A 21703-nucleotide genomic window follows, 5' to 3' on the forward strand; every position below is an offset into this window, starting at 1 on the left:
CACTGCCACAAGAGGAGACACACAGCAATGGGGGCCCGTCACATTTGAGTGCTGCTGCATTCTAGTACCACTGGAGAGAGGAGAGGAAGCAGTCGTGACACGAAGAAAAACGCATAAAAAAGGAAAAGGATTCGTTACTTGGAGCTCATATGTTTGTATGCTTGGGCAATGTTCATGAAGTAATTAGTTACATCAGTCCCCTTTCTATCGCGATCGAGACGCAAGCCTTAATAGACACGCGTCGCGGACTAACAATCAGCGCCGGAAGAGGGAGAACAAGACGGAGCACCGCGGGCTTCCAGAATCGAACTGTTAGGTAAGCGCAAGAGCGAGGAAAGCTGTTCTCAGACAATAGAATGAACTAAGTGTTGGATTAGTGCGACGAGTGGCTGGGAAATAAATGGGGGAAGTGAAGGAACAGGGAATTAGACAAAGGGGGCTTTGTAGAGAAGGTAAACATATGAAAAAGACACAGACTGAATAACCTCCCAGGTACTATGGCTATGATAGCATGTACGGGTGTCTCAGTGAAGTGACCTCTATGTAGAGCCCGATGTGGAATGATTTGAACCAATAGGATCATTTCTATTTTCGCATCTTTATCTATTTACAGAATTTTTCCAAGTACCAACATCATGGTCACTACTGATGGCGGCTTTCTGTGAAGGAAGAAATCTTCGGATTCAGAATTAAACTGGAGCTAGCTGTAAGTCCAAGCCCACTTGCCCGTTAAGAGATACATTCGAATACTCCCTTATAATACTGTCCCATTTCCCCATAGGAACATATCTATGATCTGAGTTGCGAAGAACCCCTCTTGAGAAAAAAGGCCAAAAGATCGTATAAATAGAGAGAATCAATTGGATTCTATTCTAAGTAAGTATTATGTTCTATAATAATAATAGAACGTTTTGTTTGTTTGCATCTAGGTTGGTGGGCAGATGGAGGTGGCCACTGATTTAAAATGTAAATAGGATTGATCCAGGTTTCAATACTAGTGGGTGTAAAAGTAATCACTCATGGGTATTGTATTATGATTACTCTTCAGAATCATATCTTCACATTAAATGTGTCAAAATGAGAGGGAATAGCCAATAGGGAATGAATTTGAAATTTGTTTTAAATGTCTTTTAGTTTTTTATTGTGTTCTGATATTTTATATTGTATTTTAGGTGGTAATACTCACCCTACTTGATGTTTGTGGGATGAACAAACTCCCAGTAATCTTGTCCTGAAGAGGTTGTATGAATTAATGGTCGATGAATATTGACGTCCCGAAAATAGACAACTGAAACAAGTGTAGACGAATGTCGGTGTGATAAGAACGCACAGACGGAACCATCAGAACAGTGGATGGAGGACTTTTGTGGAATTGTCTAAATAGAGTTAGAGGCCTTTTATATATGAGGCCAAAAAATATACACATCTCATTAGTGTGTTACAAAAAGCAAAAAAACAGCATGAATGGTAGGAGTGAATCAGTCTGAGTCGAATTTATAATTAACTGTTTATTGAAATGTTTTAGTACTGTATATGAATTTACCATGAGAATAAAAGTTTTTAGAAACTAAATTTGAACATTTATTGGTATTTATGAAAGAATAAATGTATTAAGAGGCTATTCCCTGTCTTGTAGGTCAACCCTCTTTCTTCTCAGTATATAACGCCTGAAGAACCTAGGACTTTAAGCAGGCACCCCCTTTTTTGTATAATGTATTGGAGTAGTGCATGTGTTCCCAAATAGACATGTTTTAAATTCTATGGATTTTACCCAATATTTCTGAAATGTGTGCTTTTAAAAGCAATATTTAAATCTACGATTGAAGGCATTTTGTACGGGGATGCTCCCTCCTCCATCCCATAAACACTTCTGAATTGGTATGTGCTTGTTCTTTACCATCGATTATTCGGGCAATTGTTGGAAAAACCCACATACCCCTTCATTTTCAAAAGTCAAAACCCACCACTGTGTGTGTCCAATACGTAACATTGTGTTGTGTGTGTTATTGTGGTTTACACGTTGATGTGCTGGTGTATATTCGCATTTAGCATGTGTGAGTGCATGGGATGTTTTTATATATTAACGTGTGCTTTTATAGTCCTGCTTGTTGCATGTGCATTTTAGTTAAGCTGTCTCGGTGTGGGTGTGCATGCATGCGTGTGTCTTGCAGAATCACGATGGAAAATGAGAAACGGAAGATGGATCACGATATCTCATTGCACACCTTAAGAAGAGAAAGGTGTCCATTCAGCCAGTGAAGGATTGACCTTCTAATGACTTCATTATTTACATTATGGTCGTCCGCCTATGAAGACTGGATAGAAGCATGTGTGTGCTGAATTCAAATCAGCGCATTGCTGAATGGGCTGTAAAGAAGGAAAATCTGGATGTGGTCAGCAGGGGGCAGTGTAGGACAGAGTCTGGCACAGGTAGAGCGCGATCAGGCTTTAGAGAAGGCGAAAGATCACGGTTCTTTTAAGATTGATGCGGAAGTAAATTAAAGAGATGAATTGCAGATGAATGGAGAGGTTTATAATGTATAGTGACATTACCGTGACAGAAGCAAATATCACTGAGCAAAGAAGCCTGCGGCACGGAGGGGATGCTGATTATTCCTCTGAAGGCATGGGAGAGAGACTCCCCTTAAACTGCATATGGTCGGGCCATCCCGATTGTGCAAACTTGTCTGTTGGTCTTTTCTGAAGACACCTATGGTTGAGTCAGAGCCGGCCTTTGAGGGGGGGTGTGGGCTGGGCGACAGCCAGGGGTGCCACGCCCCCCAGGGTGCCTTTAGCCCCTGCCACGCCAGCTCGGGGGAGTCTTTCAAGGGCTCCTCCGAGCTGGCGTTGTTTGAGAAGGCACTGCAGGCTACCTTTTGCTATTAAATGCGCCCACCAGTGCGGGCGTATTTAATAGCAACAGGGCGCTATTAGCGCCGCACCACGCCAGCTCGGGGGAGTCTTTCAAGGGCTCCCCGAGCTAGCGTAGTGGCAGAAGGCGCGGCAGATGCCCCTTTTTTATTAAATGCGCCCACGGCGGCGGAGTGCATTTAATAACAATAGGGTGCTGGTGTGCCCTGTTCACAACATTTTCCTGGTTAAAAAAAAAGAAACAAAGTGCCACATCCTGGTCCCGCCCCCTGTTGACCAGGGGCACGCGGAGAAGGGGGCGCCAATTCGCCCAGGGCACTGCTGCCTCTAAGGCCGGCCCTGGGTTGAGTAGGGGCGGACTGGCAACATTACCTGTCTGGAGTTTAACCACTGGGTTGACTGCTGAATACCAGCCCAGTACGTTTTTTTCTCTAGAACTTCATATAGTGCTTTCATCTTTACATTAAGAAAAACAACACTTCCCAAACCGAGTGAAGCGAGGGAGCCGTGCACATCCCCATGTCGAAAGGGCACATTGTACAGCTCATTTAGCAGCAGGAATAGGAAAAACTCCATATGACTTACAGGGAGGCAGAAACATATTACATTTCAGCAACAGTCACCTTACCTGCTGAGTTGCCTTTGCAAAATTCTGCTACAGGATCCCCTCATTCCCTCTGCTATTCCCATGCCTGCCAAACTGCTTTACCCTGCCCAGTCCCTCCAATCAAGGCTCACGGGGTACATTGATGAGGCTCCCTTCTCATTTTGAACTTAGCAGCACTTGATAATTGTGCAAGGTGCATGCCAACACGTCACCAAGCCACAACCCAGCAGGAGAGGAGACAGAATTCCTTCCACCGCCAGTGATTTAGAGGAGCATGGCACTCAATCCAGATTGTTTTATCGATGTTGATTGCCTCATGCAATTACTTCGCAGAATCTCCACTGAAGCAAAATTACACTCCTGCCTCTGCTGTTCAACGAGAATGAGTGCAACTGCACCCTCTGACCCATGTACTCAGTTCATATGCGTATATCATTGAGCCCTGCAGCATTTTTAGGACTTGAGTCTTGTTTATTTTGTTACCATTTGAAGACCTGCAACATTCCTTACTCTCACTGTCTGAAGACCTCCCAGGTATATAGGCTCTATTGCACTTTAAGGCCATCCTGCAGTATACACAAGCTGCCCTTTCTGGCCCAGGCCGAATCCCTGCTATGACATGACATCCTTGGAACCTGTTTGGAGTTTATTTCTTTTGACAGTCATAATATTCCTTATCTGTAGCTCCTGAAATAAAGAAATATTGCTAATCTGGACAATATATGCACAATAAAACTGAACATATCAGCAGTTAACTTCAGTAGCAAAACACAATCACCATATGTTTGCAATGCCTTCCATAGTCAGATGGCGTTTTCAAACCAAAGTTTAAAAAACATTTTTTGCAACAATATTTCTACCAATTACTTCTGGGAAGAGATGTGTTGAAGGGCTTCATTGCAGGCTCTTCTGAAATCCCAGCTGTGCCCCTCAACCAAAGTGTGTGTGCTCCTGGGCAAATACGTGGATCTCACTATGCTTTATCTGCAAAAATTAGAAGGCTCTACAATGCATTCGGATCTCACTGTCTGCTACTTCAAAAAAGCTTCCTGCTCTCTGCCTCTAAGGACTCCTTCTCTCTGCCTCAAGGGTCTCAGCTGTACACGACCAGGCCCTTTTGACCTGTGCCAGAAGGGTATCTTGCTCTCCACCACAACAGATTCCTACCTTAGGCCACCAGGGCTTCCAGACCTTCACCACCATGGCCTACTGACCTGCACCACCAGGGCTTCCTGCTCTCTATGCCCGGGCCTGCCTGCACTTTACCACGCAGGTCTTTGTCATGCTCACCTGGTCTCCACGGGGGCGTAGCACGTAGTCATATGACCGATATCTGTACTGGCATAGTTTTGATGGTATGATGGTGTCCTCTCCCCTGTTATCTCCCCAGGAGGCGTTAGCCTGCAATGTTGAAACAAGATGTTAGCTAATGAGTGGGTTGGATTGGTCCCACTACGTGCAACCTCCTGATGCCCGACTCCTCTCCTGCTCACCTTTGAGTTTGTTGAGGTTGGCTCTCCATCCTGCTTGACCTTCAGCAGGGGCGCACTAGGCTCAGTCTTTCTCTGGGCACAGTTACTTCACTGTTCCAGAGTGGCTGTTGCTGCGTTTCGGGAATGCTTGGATTAATCAGGTAAGTCTCTATCCCAATCATAAGCTTGATTTAGATGCTCAAGGTCTTATTGTCCCAAGGTTTAAACGTGTTTCCTCTTTCTTGCAGACACAGTTTTGTACGCAAGTCTAGAAGAATAGTTGACTTTCCTAGGATGCTGAACTGGTTGCCTCCAGGTGAGTATTAGCGCGGATGAGTGGCGCTGGATGGCTGAATAATTGTTCGTTTTGTATTGTGCGCGACTAACCTGCTGTTTTCTGTTCGCTTTTTGCAGGCGCGGCGCGGCCCCAAGATGAAGAATGGAAGAACCGCTCCGAAGTAACCCGGAGGAATGTAGAATCCCGGGTGAGTATTGGATGCCTGCGCGGAAGTCCTTTCCAGCAAGGGTGGCGATCAGAAGACCAGCTGGAGTCGAGACCGATGGACATAATTGCAGGTAAGGCCTTTGTCGCTGTAGTAACACTGGTTCTTCTCCTTTTCTTCTTACAGGCACCGATGGATGGAAATCACGGACGTGCGTGGCTGTAGAAACTCGAGGACAGAGCAGACACGGTGAGCGTTACGCTGCAGGAGTGCAGAATAAAGCGAAGCGTGTTCTGCCTGCAGGGTGTGGCTTAAATAGCCTTGCAAGTAGTTCCAGGCAAAGTAGTCCCTTTACCACACCCTGTCTCTCAGGAAAAGTAGTCCCTCTGCCACACCCTGGATATACAGAAGGCTCAGTCTCACTAGGCAGATTAAGTAGTTCCATAGGTACAGCCCATTTCATGAGTCCATGAGGCTCTGGGGCACTTCCTTGGGGCCTGACAAGTCCTTCTGGGTGACGGGGACTGGGGTGGGCCCAACAGTTCCAGGGGTTTCGGAGCACGCACCATGACGGTCTTCCCACTCTCTGGACGGAGGGACTGCTGACCTGTGCCATCACATCACTCTGACCTCCACCAAAAGGGCCTTCTGTTCTGCACCAGCTGGGTCTTCAGACCTGCACTTTCAGGGCCTCTTGCTCTATACTAGGAGGTCCTCCTGAGCAGCACCTCCAGAACCTCCCGCTGTCTCTCACCAGGTTCCCCTGACCTGTGCCATTGGGGCACTAGGGCCTCCTGAGCAGCGCCAGCAGGGCATCCCGCTCTCTGGCACTAGGGCCTCCTGAGCAGCGCCAGCAGGGCCTCCCGCTCTCTGGCACTAGGGCCTCCTGAGCAGCGCCAGCAGGGCCTCCCGCTCTCTGGCACTAGGGCCTCCTGAGCAGCGCCAGCAGGGCATCCCGCTCTCTGGCACTAGGGCCTCCTGAGCAGCGCCAGCAGGGCATCCCGCTCTCTGGCACTAGGGCCTCCTGAGCAGCGCCAGCAGGGCCTCCCGCTCACTGTCACTAGGGCCTCCTGACTTGTGCCATTGGGCTATTCTGCACTCCACCACCAGGGACTTCTGACCTCCACCACCAAGGCCATCAGGGCTTTCTGCTCTCTACCATAAGGTCCTCCTGCGCAGCACCAGCAGGGCCACCTGCTCTCTGTCACTAGGGCCTCCTGACATGTACTACTAGGCATTCCTACTCTCCACCACCAAGCCCTTTAACTATCAATCACCAGGACTTCCAGACTTGTGCCACCATGGCCATAGGATGCTAGGACTGCCACACCTGTGCCACCAGGGCCTAAATTTGTACACTTCCAGGGCAACCGGTTTAGTCGCACCAGCACTTTTTTATGCCAATACCTCATCTGCAACCCCAGAGCTAAATGTTTATTCCCAAAGTTTGCTTGTTTAATTCTTACAAAGAGCCTAACTTATTTTTCTTCTGGTGGACATTCCTCACATTGCTGCATGGCTCTCCCATCCCCAGAGTCCTGCGTTCGTTATTCCAGTGGCTTCTTTTTAATTTACTCCCAATGGCCACCTCTCCCTGTCCCCAAGCAGCACCTGGTTTTCACCCTGAGGGCCACTTGATTTGCACCTCAAGGGGCACATGCATAGTACTGAAGGCTGTCTGTTTTTTCTTTACAACAAGAAGTCTTTTTTATTTTATTCTTGTGGTGATTTCCCCACAAGATCACTTGATCCCGACTCCCCAAGCAAGAGGGGGCTCGCTTCCCCAGGGTCTCCTCTTAGCCTTCCCGTGGCAGCTTCTTTAGCGACCCCCAGAGTCACCAGCCTAATTGCAAAGATCACACGTTTTGCCTTCCAGTTTATTCCCTCTACGCTTTTTCCTTACATTGCCAGTCATGGCTGGCTGATTGCAATCTATTTAGCTTGCCCAGGGTCTGCCTGGACCTTTGCGTCGCCACCCCATACCCACCCTGAATTTCATTTTTGTCACCCAAGGGCGTGCTAGCACTGTTGGTTTGCCATCCTAGTGCCCACGTGTGCCTCGGTCAGCCCAAGAACGCCTGCCCCTCTCCTGTGTCACCCACCTCAGGGCCTACAGTTGTGCCAGATGCATCAACCACACCATGTCCATCTGAATCTTCATGGAAAGGATGACGTTCAGTTATTGTTTGAAAACCTTTATACACTGGACAGATGTGCTCTTTGATTTTAATATTTTAGTAGTTGTTAACACATTTTGACACTTTTTGTATCTTCCCGTGACGTCACTTCTTCTGACGTCATTGGTTATGCTAATTAATATCGAGTGTGGAACTGCGCTGCACACACTGTTTACACTTTGAGACTGACCTTGGGTCAATGTGGGGGGAATCTGCCCCTTATTGCATCTCCCGCCCCAATCCCAACTGGAGAGCTTTTTTACAAAGAAACGTATTTGAAGCAGGGTCTAGATGTTAGAGTAGAGGTTGAATTTTAAAATGTAAAGTTGAACCTGTCAAAATGGGTGAATGTTTTGAACAGTTGCCTCTAACGTCAGGTTATCGGCTTGAGTGCTGGCAGCCTTGACGCACCCATTTCCCTTCTGAGGGATAGTAGAATAAAACATGAGTACGAATGTTGATTGGGTGACGAAAATCACATTTGATATTGTTCAAGGCACTCACAATCACGTACAGATGTCTCTCCCAATCTGCACCCCATTACCTAGCTGAACGAATACATCATGTACAATCCCTCAGACCCAAGCGAGAACTATACTCTGACCAGCTCTCGATCCCTGCCTTTAACAGAGCCAAAGCCGGGGGGGGGGGGGGGGGGGGGTTAGCTTCGAAGTGCTAGCACCAAAATCCTGGAGCTCACTACCACCCAAACTCAGGAAAGAAACATTCCTCTTAGCCTTCAGAAAGGCTTTGAAAACCATACTAGTCAAATAACTTTTATCCACTCTGCTGTTACACTGTAACCAAGGAACCTGATTACTGCCTAATGTGTTATGTTCTAGAAGCCAAGAATTGTACACTGTATTTTGCCTGCACCCAAGTGAATCTGCTGTAACAGCGCCATGATGCCTTAGAGCAGCTGCGTGCTTTATAAATGGAAATAAATAAAAAATAAATAAATATGTGCAGTGCTGGGGCTGTTGTTTGTATCTGCTGACTCTGTCATTGATATTTTGCACAACAACATCTGTAAAGGCCTTTGTTTTGATGGTGGCAGTGGAGGGCTGGCCTACAGGGAACTCTGGCAGATTTCAATGTAGTTTCGTTATAATGAGTGATTTCTTTATGATTGTTATCGTGTTTTTACGTGTGTCTTGTTTGCAATTTCTTCGTGAAAGTTTTACTTTATAAACTAATACACAATAAAAATAAAAAAATAAAAAATCCTGATGGGGTTAGTGTGGGTAGTCTGGGTTTCTGTTCCTTTTACCCTCTCTCCCAGTCACCCCAACTCCTTCCTGCCACCTGTCCCGATCCCACACACCCATTTGAAGCAAGGAATTCATTATAAAGCGTCCAGTGTGTTATTTACCACTATTAACAAATGGTTTAAAATGTTTTTTCCTTTTTTAATCCCTTTGTAAGGACATTATTTGGAGCCCTTTCACACATTGTCTTGGGCGCAGGACCCCTCAAACTGTACTTAGAAGGGTTTGTCTCACACAATGTAATAAGGGGACACTCTGAAAAACATTTCCAGAGCCACTTTTGGTTCCCAGTCCACACCTGGTTGGTGGGATGTTTGGATGTTGGACTTTATTAATGTCTTTAGGGAAAACATGAAGCAGCATTTAAGTGACATTCAGTCACCTAAGCCGTCTATGACTAAGCATAAACTGTACAGGTTGGATTGGTCAAATACCATACACCAGTTGGACTCCTATGCCTCCTACAAAGAATACACCAAATTCCCAAGGAAAAGAGAGGACATAGACACTCTTAAACATCTGGACCTTTCATGCTCTACATCGAGTGATATTAGAAGGCATCCCTTCAGGACAGTCATCCAGGAGGGCACTCATTGGCTGGGACATATGTTCTGGGCCAGTCTAATGTGAGGGGCGTGAGTGTTTCTGGGATTCTGACTGTGTCCCGATAATTGACAGAAGCTTTGAGTATTTTAGCCGATCGACCACAGTTGTCGTCAAGCAAAAGCAAATGATTGTCATGCAACTGTAATGATGGGTGGTTTTTATTTTTTTACTAATTGTATTGTTCCTTTTTGCTCGTTTTAGGATATACTGCACTGTCATTTATGCTACCTTCTTTCTTTTTATTTTATTGTTTTTTAAAATTGTATTAATATACAGTCTGTTTAATTAAAATGTTGTGGAAGGTTTCATTTATAAACCAAACCACAATAAAAAATTAAAAAAAGATGCAATGTATGCCTTGGCCTGGAGCAGGTCAGCACCTCATCATGTGACCCGTCTTGCTGGTGATGGACCGAGCCACAATGTTGTACGATGTTTCTAATCACTTTCTCTGGTTGGTACAACCGGCTAGTTTTGTTCTGAAGAATTAGTGGGGCTGTTTTCAGTCAGTGCTCAGAATAGCTGCATATGTTTAGGTTTGTGGTGTTGCAGTTTAGTTAGTATATTAACATTGCCATCCCAGTGTTTAGAAAGCACTACGACACCCGGATGCAGTTTACGCACATTGCCATGCACCTGAGACATGAGTCAACTGATTTGGCAGTGCATTTGGAATGAGTTTCTTTAACTGTGGTTGATTGGCCAATCTTTTCAGAAATTCATTGAAATGCAACTGAAAGCTTGGAACTCAGTAACATTTTGTTTCAGCGAACTCAGTAACATTTTGTTTCAGCACAGATGTGCGTAAGTGGGCTGATCACAATTCATTTCCAAGTTCTCCCAAACGACAATGTGATGCAGTTGGCGGGTTGCTGCTGAATGCGCTTTCCATCATCAGAGCATTCGATTTTTAATCACAGTGATTATATTCGATTACATGTTCTGAAAGAAGACCCAGGTATTTGCATACAATATGCTAAAAGGGTACTGTCCTGAGTTTTATTAAAATGTAGGAACAAATGATTCTGTCTTGCTATACAAATCCACTTTCCACGTATGACACCTCTTGCCCACCGTATCGCTACTTTCTGGTCCAGTTTTCAATGTTATGCGGATGACACTCAGCTCTCCTTCACTCTCCCATCAGCCACCTCTGCTTCTCCTCTCATACCAGACCATCTGGCCGCAATTCAGCATTGGGGTGCAGCCAATGATCGCTGCCTTAATGCAAGTAAGACTGAGATCCTCCCCATTCGCACACCTGCTCCCTCCTTTCCTCTCTCTCTCTAGCCGGTCATTCTGGTCCCTCTTCTTGCACCTTCCTCTGAGGATAAGAACCTTGGTGTCATCTTCAACTGCACCCTCTCTTTCGCTCCTCACATCTTTGACGTCTCTAAGAAGTCAAACTATCAGCTGCACCTCCTCAGAGGTATTCTTCCTTTTCACACTTTCCCCTAGAAGCTCACTGTCTCCAGAGCTCTGGTCCTCTCTAGGCTAGACTATTGCGACAGCCCCTTTTTAAATCTTCCTGCCTCTACTCTTCGACCTTTACAACTTATCCAGAACAGGACTGTGAGACTTGTCCTTGGCCTCAAGCCCAGGGATCATAGTTTTGCAGCTCTGAAGTGTCTTCAATGGCTCCCTGTGGCTGCAAGGATCAACTTCAAGACTCTGCATTTTCACAAGGCTTTCTGGGGCCTGGGACCACTCTACCTCCAACTTCTCTGCCAAAACATCTTCCTTCTCGACCTCTCCGTTTGTCCACCTCCAACTCTCTAAAGGTCAGATGCTTCTCCAAGCAGAGAGTTGGGGGAAGATTTATCTCCTCGGCTAGAGCCTCCCTCTGGGACAGCCTCCCAGCCTCTCTCAAACCTGAGCAGAACCACCTCCGGTTCCGGAAGCAACTCAAGACCTTCCTTTATGTTTCCACTTTTTCTCTTCCTCTCCCCTGCTGATGTTCTTGACTGCTTCGTGCACGTCACCCTCTGAAATCGGGTCCAGGCTCCTGCATGTCCAGTGCCCTCGCACTGCCTCCTGGCTCGCCAGCACTTGAGGGTCTGTATCTGCAACCCTACAATCCCTTCTCTCTGCACTTATGAGCCACCCGCTGGCTGCACTTGTGAGTTAACTGCACTTCCCAACTTCCCCTCCCCCCTGGCACTTCTCCACTTCCCTCTTCCCCGCTCTTGTGCAATCTGAATAACACAAGGCCTAGTAAGATCGCTATTTTGTCCTCCCTTGTTTCTCTCTCCTTGTCTTGTCGCGCCAGGAAACACTTGTGTACGGGCGCGTAAATAATTGCCACATCATATCACATCATATGCTCTCTAGTTAAAAAGAGGTTTTAGAGATTAAATCTGGGCTAGCTTCTGGCCCCTGGGGTTTCTTATTAACTACTGACACCCACTGTTATATTATAGAATGCCTATGATTCTATTAATATGTTCTGTTTGTCTGGTTCTGGAACCCTCCAGAGTGAGACAAACAGAACAAGATGATGCTTGGCTGATGGAGGTTGCCTGCCGGGGACTTCCTACCAATAAACTACGTAGAAATCAATTTCACGTCTGATCATCTTTAATTGATAATAAATGTACTACAAATGGCGACGAGGAGCTGTGGGTAGGCTGTGGAAGTCCCCAAATGCGCATTACACAGAATAGTGATGAGTTGGACGTCGCAACATAATTCGAAGACAGCTGAGCCCACGCAAATTGCATATTCAAAGAAGTAAGCACTAAACAGGCAACATTAGACAATGATATGTTGTGCAACTGCAAAGTTTTAATAATTACCGGAGATCACTGTTTAGTGAAGGAGTGCATTGTTTAAATTTGTGCGCGAGCTAGAAACCGAAGCAACTGCACTGAGCACGATACGCCAGCATGTCATTGCTGCGTTGAGAGGTGCGAGTTAGAATAAAGGACCCTAATACGTGCACTGCGTGACTCCATTTTGAGACTACATTGCCATAGCAACTGAAAGCGCTATCGGCGGTGCCTATTATTAAAAAGGCACTTCGAAAGAGAAAGTAAAAGGAAATGGGAAAAGCGACGTGCTAATACAGCTGTGTTTTAAACGCTTGCAACAATATTTCAAGGAAGTGGTGACGCGTTAGCACGGCACTCAAGGCTAAAGTTTGCAACAATGTATGAACAAGAGTGAGGTTGCATTTAAGCAGATGCTGATTGATTTTAGAAGAGAAGCCAGTACAGGAGAGAAAGACACTGCAACAGAACTGTAAAAAAAATCAAACAAAAAAATGAAAACACGCGAAAACGTGAGAAATCGTGAGAAATGGGGGTAATCTATTGGATGAGTGGACACTACGTTGAACTATTACCCCTAACATACATTGCAGTATAATTGAGGATATTTTGCAAAACGAGTGTAAAGACTTTGTGTTCGACATGAGTAGCGAGAACTACTGAACAGTTGCAAGTACTTCTGCCACTAAACTACATACCACAAGCAAACCTATAGAGAAAAGCTTACAAACATACATTCTTCTTAGAGGTATCATTACTGTTCAAATTCACCATGCAGAACATTGTAGCCCCTGTGAAGTTTTTAGCTCTGCCTGGTAACCCTGTGTGTCCCTGGGAACAGTGGATAGACAATTTCCAAGTTTAACTACGAGCAATTGGGGAGCTAAGTACAATAATGACATGAAGGAAGCCACTTTACTCAACTGTGTAGGTGCAGAAGCTCTTAGAATGTTCAGGACTTTGTCAGAACCCACTGATGACGAGGAAGGATCTGGTAATTCAACGGCTGGTGCAAGGAAATATGAGACTGCACTATTGAAATTGAGTAGACACTTTGGCAATAAGACGAATATTGTGTTGGAACGGTACAGATTTCTTTCTAGGAAACAGTACAAGAATGAATCAGTGGATGATTACATTGCTGCCTTAAGAGGTCTCATTTCGACGTGTGAATTCACAGGTGTGGCGCATGAGTATTTGAGAGACCAACTGGTTTTACATGTAGCGGATAGTAGAATTCAACAGTGATTATGGCAAGCCAAGAATCCAACATTAGAACAAGCCATAGAGATAGCGAGGTCATTTGAATTGGGGGAGAAATGTATGAAGGAGCTCCAAAATAAATCTGAATGTGTTGACATAAAATCAGTATAAGACATGAGTGAGGAAAGCTCCAGTAAGGATGAAGAAGCATTGGTTGCCATTGTGAAGAGAATGGTAAAGTCTGATTTTGGCATGAACTCCAGACAAATCAGGGAGGGGCCCCTGAGACCCCAAGGCAAGTGTTTTAAATGTGGATGGTTTAGACATGCAAATGCAGAAAAAGACTGTCCAGCTCACTCAGCTGAATGTTATAGATGTGGGCACTATAATGCTGCAAGAAATAATGACCACTTTGGAAGAGGAGCCACGACAAGTGTAAGAGCATTGGAGGAAGTCGTGGGTTCGAATGACTTTGTGGCGATCAGTAGTGGTTTTGAGGATGAAGTACATATATTAGCTCTCACTCCAGCTGGAAGCAGTGTTGATCCGTGGGTGCCCATGGCCATTGATGGCATAACACTGAAAGTGATGGTCAATACAGGGTCACCATATACTATGGTGGGCATGGACGCGTACTTGAATGTATTAAAAAAGGATATGAATGATTTGCAAATGTCTAAGGTTAGAACTACAGGATGTGGCAAAACACCCAGTAACATTGTAGGATACACCTGGGTGCATTTGGACTTTGAAGGGAGGAAAACATACGGTAAATTGTATGTGGCACAGGACGGTTTTTCAATTGTGGATGGTGGGAACAAGCATCATTGAAGATCAGAATACATCCTGGTGAAAATGTACCTATTACGAGCATAATGAATGATAGCTTTGATTCTGCTGAGAATTTGGCGAGAAGTTTTCCCAAAATCTTCAATGACAACATTGGGGTTCTTAAAGGATTCGAGCATCGTATAATACTCAAGAGAGGTGCAAAACCGGTGGTGCATAGAGTAAGAAATATTCCGATTGGAACTCAAGATGCTCTACAGAAAGAACTAGAAAAACTACGCTTACAAGACATCATCAAGCCAATAGAGAGTTCAGAGTGGCTGTCTCCCATTGTCATAGTGAGGAAACCAGGATGTGTGTGGACTTAAGAGATCTGAACAACAATATTTGGGTTGATCGCCATCCACTACCGAACATTGGAGAAATGTTCACTACCATAGAACCAGCTAAGTTTTTCTCCACGCTAGATTTATCTTCTGCCTATCATCAGGTAATGTTGGAAGAAGGGTCCAGACATCTTACATCTTTCATAACACTGTTGGGGGCTTTTCGATATAAGAGAATGCCATTCGGTTTGGCATCGGCAGCTGCCCTTTTCCAGAGACTGATGCAACATCACTATAGTGGTTTAAAAGGTGTACACTATTTTCAAGATGATATATTAGTGTCTGCTATGACAGAAGAAGATCATGACGCTAAACTGTTGGGAGTGCTACAAATTATACAACAGAAAGGGTTAACTCTAAAAATTGAGAAATGCAAGATTAAAAAAAAGGGGAGTAACGTATTTAGGTCACTGCATCAATGAAGATGGAATAAGACCTAAGGAAGCTCTTGTGAATACCATTGTCAAACTTCCAGATCCTGTTAACAAAGATCAATTTAGGAGCTTAATGGGTCTTACTGAATATTAGTCAAAAAGTATACCATTATGCGGATAGAACGTGTCAAATGAGGAGTTTGATGGCCAAAGGCACGAAATTGGAGTGGTCAAATAAATGCAAAACAGAATTGGACACTATCAAAAAATTGATCAACAAAGCACCTGCTCTTAAAATGTTCAATTGTGGGGCCAAGACCAGGTATCAGTAGATGCGAGTAATGTGGGACTGGGAGGAGTCCTGGAACAAGTACAAAATGGCTTTGTAGTCCCAATTGTTTTTGCCTCTAGGACTCTAAAAGGGGCAGAAAATAACTATTCAACTATTGAGAGGGAGGTGTTGGCCGTTATGTGGGTTTTAGAACATTTTAAAGGACTGATTTGGGGAATTCCAATTGAACTCAAGACGGATCACAAGCCACTTATACATATGTTGAATCCAAAGAATTCTCACCTGATGTCTCCACATATCAGGAGATGGACATTAATCATTATGCAGTATAATGTGGTTATGAAGTACATACCTGGGAAAACAAACATAGTTGCTGATTGCCTCTCCCGTTTACCATGCATCAGTGAAGGAAAAGACCAATTTAGCTATGAAGATCCAGTAGAGGATCAGGATATGGACTGCATTATTGCGCAAATACATCCGAGTTTTGGAAGAGATGAATGGGTTGCTGCCTCGGATCTGGATCCAGAGCAAGGTTATTTAAGGAAAGCAGTAGAAAGTGGCTGGAAAGATGTTCAGACTGACGTTAAATCCTGGGAAAGGATAAGGGATGAAATTTCATGTGATGAGGCATGTGTTTATCGTGGAGATCGTATTATTCCTCCTGTGACATTAAGGAAGAGAATCATGGATATTGCCCATGAAGGACATGTAGGCAGGAGCTTGACAAAGAGGAGAGTTAGAGAAAAATATTGGTGGCCCAACATGCGGGGTGAATTGGAATCACTGGTGAAAGAATGCTCTGCCTGTGCATTGAGTGACAAAGGCAAGTCAACCAGAGTTACACCGCTGCAACCTATAGCTGTACCGGATTTAGTTTGGACAAAGCTGGCCATCGACATAGCAGGTCCGTATGAAGTACTAGAGCCACTTAAAATTTATTTGATTGTATTGGTTGATTACACATCAAAATGGGTGGAGTGTGGAGTCATCGAAGAATTGGTTACAGCTATGAAAGTTACCGAGTTTTTGGAAGAGATTTTTAGTAGAGAGGGTGATCCACAGGAGTTGATATCCGACAATGGTGCTCAGTTCATGTCACAAGAAGTACAGAGCTTTTTGGAAGAACGAGCTATCAAGCACAGCACCACAGCGTTGTACCATCCCATGAGTAATGGGCTAGTAGAGAGGATGAATCGCTTTATTAAGGGGGCAATCCAACTGGCCGTGGCAAATGGCTTCCTGTGGAAAGAAACGCTCAAGGAGGCACTAAACAGATACAAAGTTACTCCGCATTCAGTTACAGAGGTGGAACCATTTACCTTGATGAGAGGGAGAATTGCCAATAACAGGCTTAGACATGCAAGGATGACTATGAAGAAGAGCAAGAATATTGACATGGATGAGATTATAAGGAGAGTCAAAATGAGACAAGAGAAATACAAGAAATATTATGATAAGCAAAAACATGCAAAAGAGAGCAAGGTTGAGAGTGGAGACTGGGTTAGAGTAAGAGAACCCAAGAGAGTTTTGAAGGGAGAATCCAAGTTCCGATCTCCTCAGAGAGTTGTCAAATGCTCTAAGAAATCAGTAACTCTGGAAGATGGTACCAGGTGGTCATGTGATGATATTGTATTGGTGGAAAAGAATCAGATGAATAATTGTATGGAACAACTTGGTACACCAAGAATATGGAAAGAGAGATCCAAACAAATTAAAGACATTAAGGATAATATTATTTGTGATATACTCAGACAGTCTGAAGATAATGAAGTGACAGTGGAGAAGTTTGTTGAAGGGGAGAGTCATGAAAATCCGTGTAGGAACAATAACTATCCGGCGAGGTCTAGAAGAGTCGTACGTAATTTCAAGAAAGATTGTATTTATTACTGAGACTATAACACCTCATCCAATCGAACTCTTTACAGTATTATCCTGGATACTCCATGGGCCCACTGCTTATATACTTTTTGGTTTTTCCATGATGTGATGTGGAGTGGAGGAAGGGTTAGAAGTACACTGTATTGCAATGTTATGAACCATGTACATAGTTTTCTTTAGACACCTGTTTGTTTGGGATTAGGTCAACTTTATGTGTAAATAGTTACGCAAGCTCATACCTGTTTTAATTTATGGGAAGGGAGATGTTATAATATAGAATGCGTATAATTCTATCAATATGTTCTGTTTGTCTGGTTCTGGAACCCTCCATAGTGAGACAAACAGAACGAGATGATGCTTGGCTGATGGAGCTTGCCTGCCGGGGACTTGCCAACCAATAAACTACATAGAAATCGATTTCACGTCTGATCATCTTGAATTGATAATCCATGTACTACACCCACATAATGCATACATGTAAAAGTCTGCTCTGCACCAAGTTCTGCAAAAAAAGGGGCACAGGACATCTCTGCGTTTAAAAGACCAGGTCGAAACATTGATCGAAGAGGATGTTTTTGATTGTTTCCAGGGACTAGCGCCTGCCTTCCAACTTCAAGGGGTGGATGAGGTGCAGTGGGTGGAAGCCCCGAATAGCTTCTTACCGACAAAGGGCATGGATGCCGTAAATCAGCTGCAGTCCAACCGGAGTCCAATTTTACGCTAACGTGAAGGAAAACATCCTCATGAAATTTCGGAAGAAGATTGAACAATGTATGATGAGTTTCAAAGAAATCTCATAGCAGAGTTAGCAATCCGTTGAAGCTTTACCATTCTTGCCTTTGGAGTGCCTGAGTGGATGGGTATGTGGCAATAAGGTCGTTGCATTTGAAGGCTTGCATACTCTCAAGAACTGTGAAGCCAGTTTGACTCAACACCTAGTGAACAAGAGGATCACATACCCTTTTGATGTTTCAAAAGTTGGCGACAGATATGGAAGCAGACATGGAACTCACACCCCCACAGGCAAGAAAGGTTATATTGCTGCTAGCCCGTGGGTGTTAGTTCTGTTGTGAAATGGCTGTTAAAAAGGAAGATCCAGTTGGCAAGAGCCAACGTAAGCCACCTGTAGTCAGTGTTTAGTAGAAGATGGACCACTAAAACAAAGGGGGTGAATGTGGGTTGTTTTCATTTAGTGGGACATGTATGGGATCGCCAGAGGAGTCCCCAGTCCCAGCGGCTCAAAAATGGTTAATGGGGTATGTCTTCTTAAGGGGCCGCAAAATCTACTATCTAGTGGGAGTGGGTGAACCCAGAAGAGTATCTGCAAGGGCCAGAGCATGCTGCAGTGAAGGAGGTGGAAGGCCCCAGACATGCCCATTGGCAATGGTAGAGATTAGTTGGAGGGGAGAAGCCTCCAGGTGCTGCATAGCTGTGAAAGATTCTATTCCTTTAGACTGTCTATTTAGTAATGATATTCCTTCCCTTAAATATTGCAGCAATGGTCACCAGAGTGTAGACTCTGCAAAGGGCTAAGGACGAGGGTCTAGAGACCAACAATTAATAGACTCGACCAGTCACAAAAGTGAAGAGACAGAAAAAACCTATAGCTTGTTAGAAAGGACTATGGCACAATTGAACTTCCTGCTCCTATCTGAGAGGAGTCAGTTGCCACATACCCTCCTACTCCTGATAGGAGGATGCTCAGCTGGACTTGACAATGGTGGCTTCAGATCAGAAGGGTCTCTCAAGGGATCTGGGTCATGTTTCTGTAAGACGTTATTCTGTGGTTCATGCTCTTCAGCCAATATTTTCACACCTGGCTTTCCCCCTTTCCGGTCACCTAACTGCCCAGCACTTGAGGTTGCTACATGCCCTACTCCTACTTTTCCTTTTCCCTCTTTTCAGCCCCTTCTCATACATATTTTCAGGCCATTCGCTTCCTTCGCTGACCTAATGACTTCCCTATACCCCGGGCCAGACCAAGAGTGATCTTATGCTTGGAGTCAAGTAGCCCCTGCATGGTGCTGTCACAGATGAGAACCTCTGCCTTTTTTTAAATGCATACCCATTGCATACCACAAAACCTCTTTGCGGGGACCCCTTTTCCCCACCATTATTACAGGGACACTTGTCTCACTACTGGGTTCTCTCTTCTGTCTCCTGAACCCCCAATTCCCTCTACCTTGATATGCCTGCACTCGTCACCAGCCTAAATGCAGCACAAAAACATTTACCACAGAAAAGCATTCATGGAATAATGAACCACTCCCCTCTCCAGAAACGACAAAGCTGCAGTCATATCTTTGTATTTCTTAGAGAAACTGTCTCACTCTGACTAGGCTGGAAAAACAAGCAGGTCGGCCAGCACAGGGTGAAGTCCTGGGCTTTTTCGCACGGTACTGGGAAAAATAACTCCTGTACAGAAAGCCAAAGAATCCTGAGGTACGGAACAGCAAAAGGCTGTTTGTCCCTCAACATCTAGGAGTGACCAAGGCTGATGGCGAGTTATTGGATCATTTCTAAAGGACACATATGGGGATGAAAGTAATGGATTTTGGTAATTCTTGCCCAATGTGCAAATCATCTGCCTGTTCAGGAGGGCTCCCTATGTTCCACACAAGGCGATGGTGAGGCCTTTAGAAAGAATTGGGATGGACATTGTTGGATCATTAGCTCCCCAGACAACATCAGGTCAACATCAGTTAAACCATAGTTGCAGTAGACCATGTTACAAGACACTTGGAAGGTGGGCCATATGAAATATAAAGGCCCTGGCAGTGGCAAAGAGTTTGATTGTGATCTTCTCTTTCATGTGTTTTCCTAGATACGTAATATGCAACACAGGAAAAAACTTCATATCTGTATTTTTCAAGGTGCGATGAGTGTAATGTCACATATAATTTCTCTGCATCCTTCCACCCACAGACAAACAGTTTGAGAGATTCAACCAGATGCTTAAAGGCATGACGCTTACAGAGCCATAACATGGAATGCTCTTCTGCTATGTGTCTTCTTCACCTAAAGGGAGGTGCCACAGAATTAAGTTGGGTTAATTCCCTTTAAACTCTTGTTTGTCTATCCTTGAGATTTTCTTTAGGTTGTGATCTAACCCTGAAACCTACTCATGACAATGTGGAATATGTGCTGAATTCAGAGCCAAGATAGTCCATGGACACTCAACACTCTAATCTTCTCCTCCTCCTTCCCCCTCTGTCTCCCATGCTAAACCCAACAGTCGCTGAGTTTGGTGGCCTGGGCCCTTATGTGACCTTCTGGATCCTGGAATTCCGTCCAATCGCCTTCAGCCTCCGTCCTCCCCCTACACTTGCCTTTGGGCTCCCACTGGCCCATGCTGTCCCACAGGCCTGCACTTATTGTATTGGCAGGTGACCACTCTTTACCAAGTGGTCTCTGCCAGGCACTTACCTGTTGCCTTGCAACTGACTCCCTGACACTTCCCCCTCTGTGGAACCTCTAGCACTTACCCCCGTTCCCTGGTCCCTTCCCTCTCTCTGCACTTGCACTTTACGAATGTTCATAAAGCCTAGTAGGGCCGCCTCTGTCTTTGTTCATCATTGTAAGTTTATTTGCCCTCTGCCCCCTACTCCACCCTTTGCCCTGTGGTTGCTTTGAAACACAATTTCTTGATGTATAAGCGCCTTACAAATTCACAATGAATAAATAAATACATATATCAGAGAACGATCTGAAGGGCAGTCAGCAATTTGTGAAATACTTGCATGGCCAGAAAGTCACCATGACAGTACACACCTCAGGCTAGCTGGCTTGCATTATAGAACTTGAAAAACGTTGTCTCCTTCATGGCAAGTGGACTAGACCTGTAAGAGGATTCAATTCAGCACTACAGCCAAGTTAACGCCTAGTCTAGAATACTGAATGAAAACCCTTATTGATATATCTTTAGGTCCAGTTCATGCGTTCTGGATGACTACCCTTGTATAACACCCCTCTCTTGGAATCCCCCTGACCCCACTGAGCCAAGAAGTAATTCTGTTTTGCAAGTTTAAAAGGTTTATTTGATAAATTAAACAATAGGTATATATATCCCACTTTATAATAAATTAATAATTGAATAGCACACTTAATCTGATATGATAAAGATCAACAACGGAGAATCTGGCACTAGCACACTTCTTATAATCACTAATGAGTTGACATGAATGGATAAGGTAACACACTGGTAAATAGGAACAAAAGTATAATGTGGTAGAGGATGCTTTATGTAAGCTCAGGTGGATGCAATATTCAATGAATGCAGTACAGAAAATACTCAATATGATTTCAACCAAACAATGTAATCACTTTTCTCTGGCTATTCACTCCCCCCCTCTTTATGCAATGCAAGGGAATGGGAGGAAAGCACACAGTTCTCAGAAATGCAATCAATGTAATCAGTTCAATCCAGCAAGCTTAGACAACAGAAAACAGATAGGAGTTTTGAAATCACAGGCCCAAATTGCTTTGATATGTGCTGGCAATGAATTAAAAAATATGCTGGAAACGCTTTTAATTCCCTTTCAGAGGTTCAGGGTGAGTGGTATCTAG

Source organism: Ambystoma mexicanum, chromosome 5p, assembly GCF_040938575.1.
Source record: "Ambystoma mexicanum isolate Mex_15411 chromosome 5p, UKY_AmexF1_1, whole genome shotgun sequence".
NCBI classification, from domain to species: Eukaryota; Metazoa; Chordata; class Amphibia; order Caudata; family Ambystomatidae; genus Ambystoma; species Ambystoma mexicanum.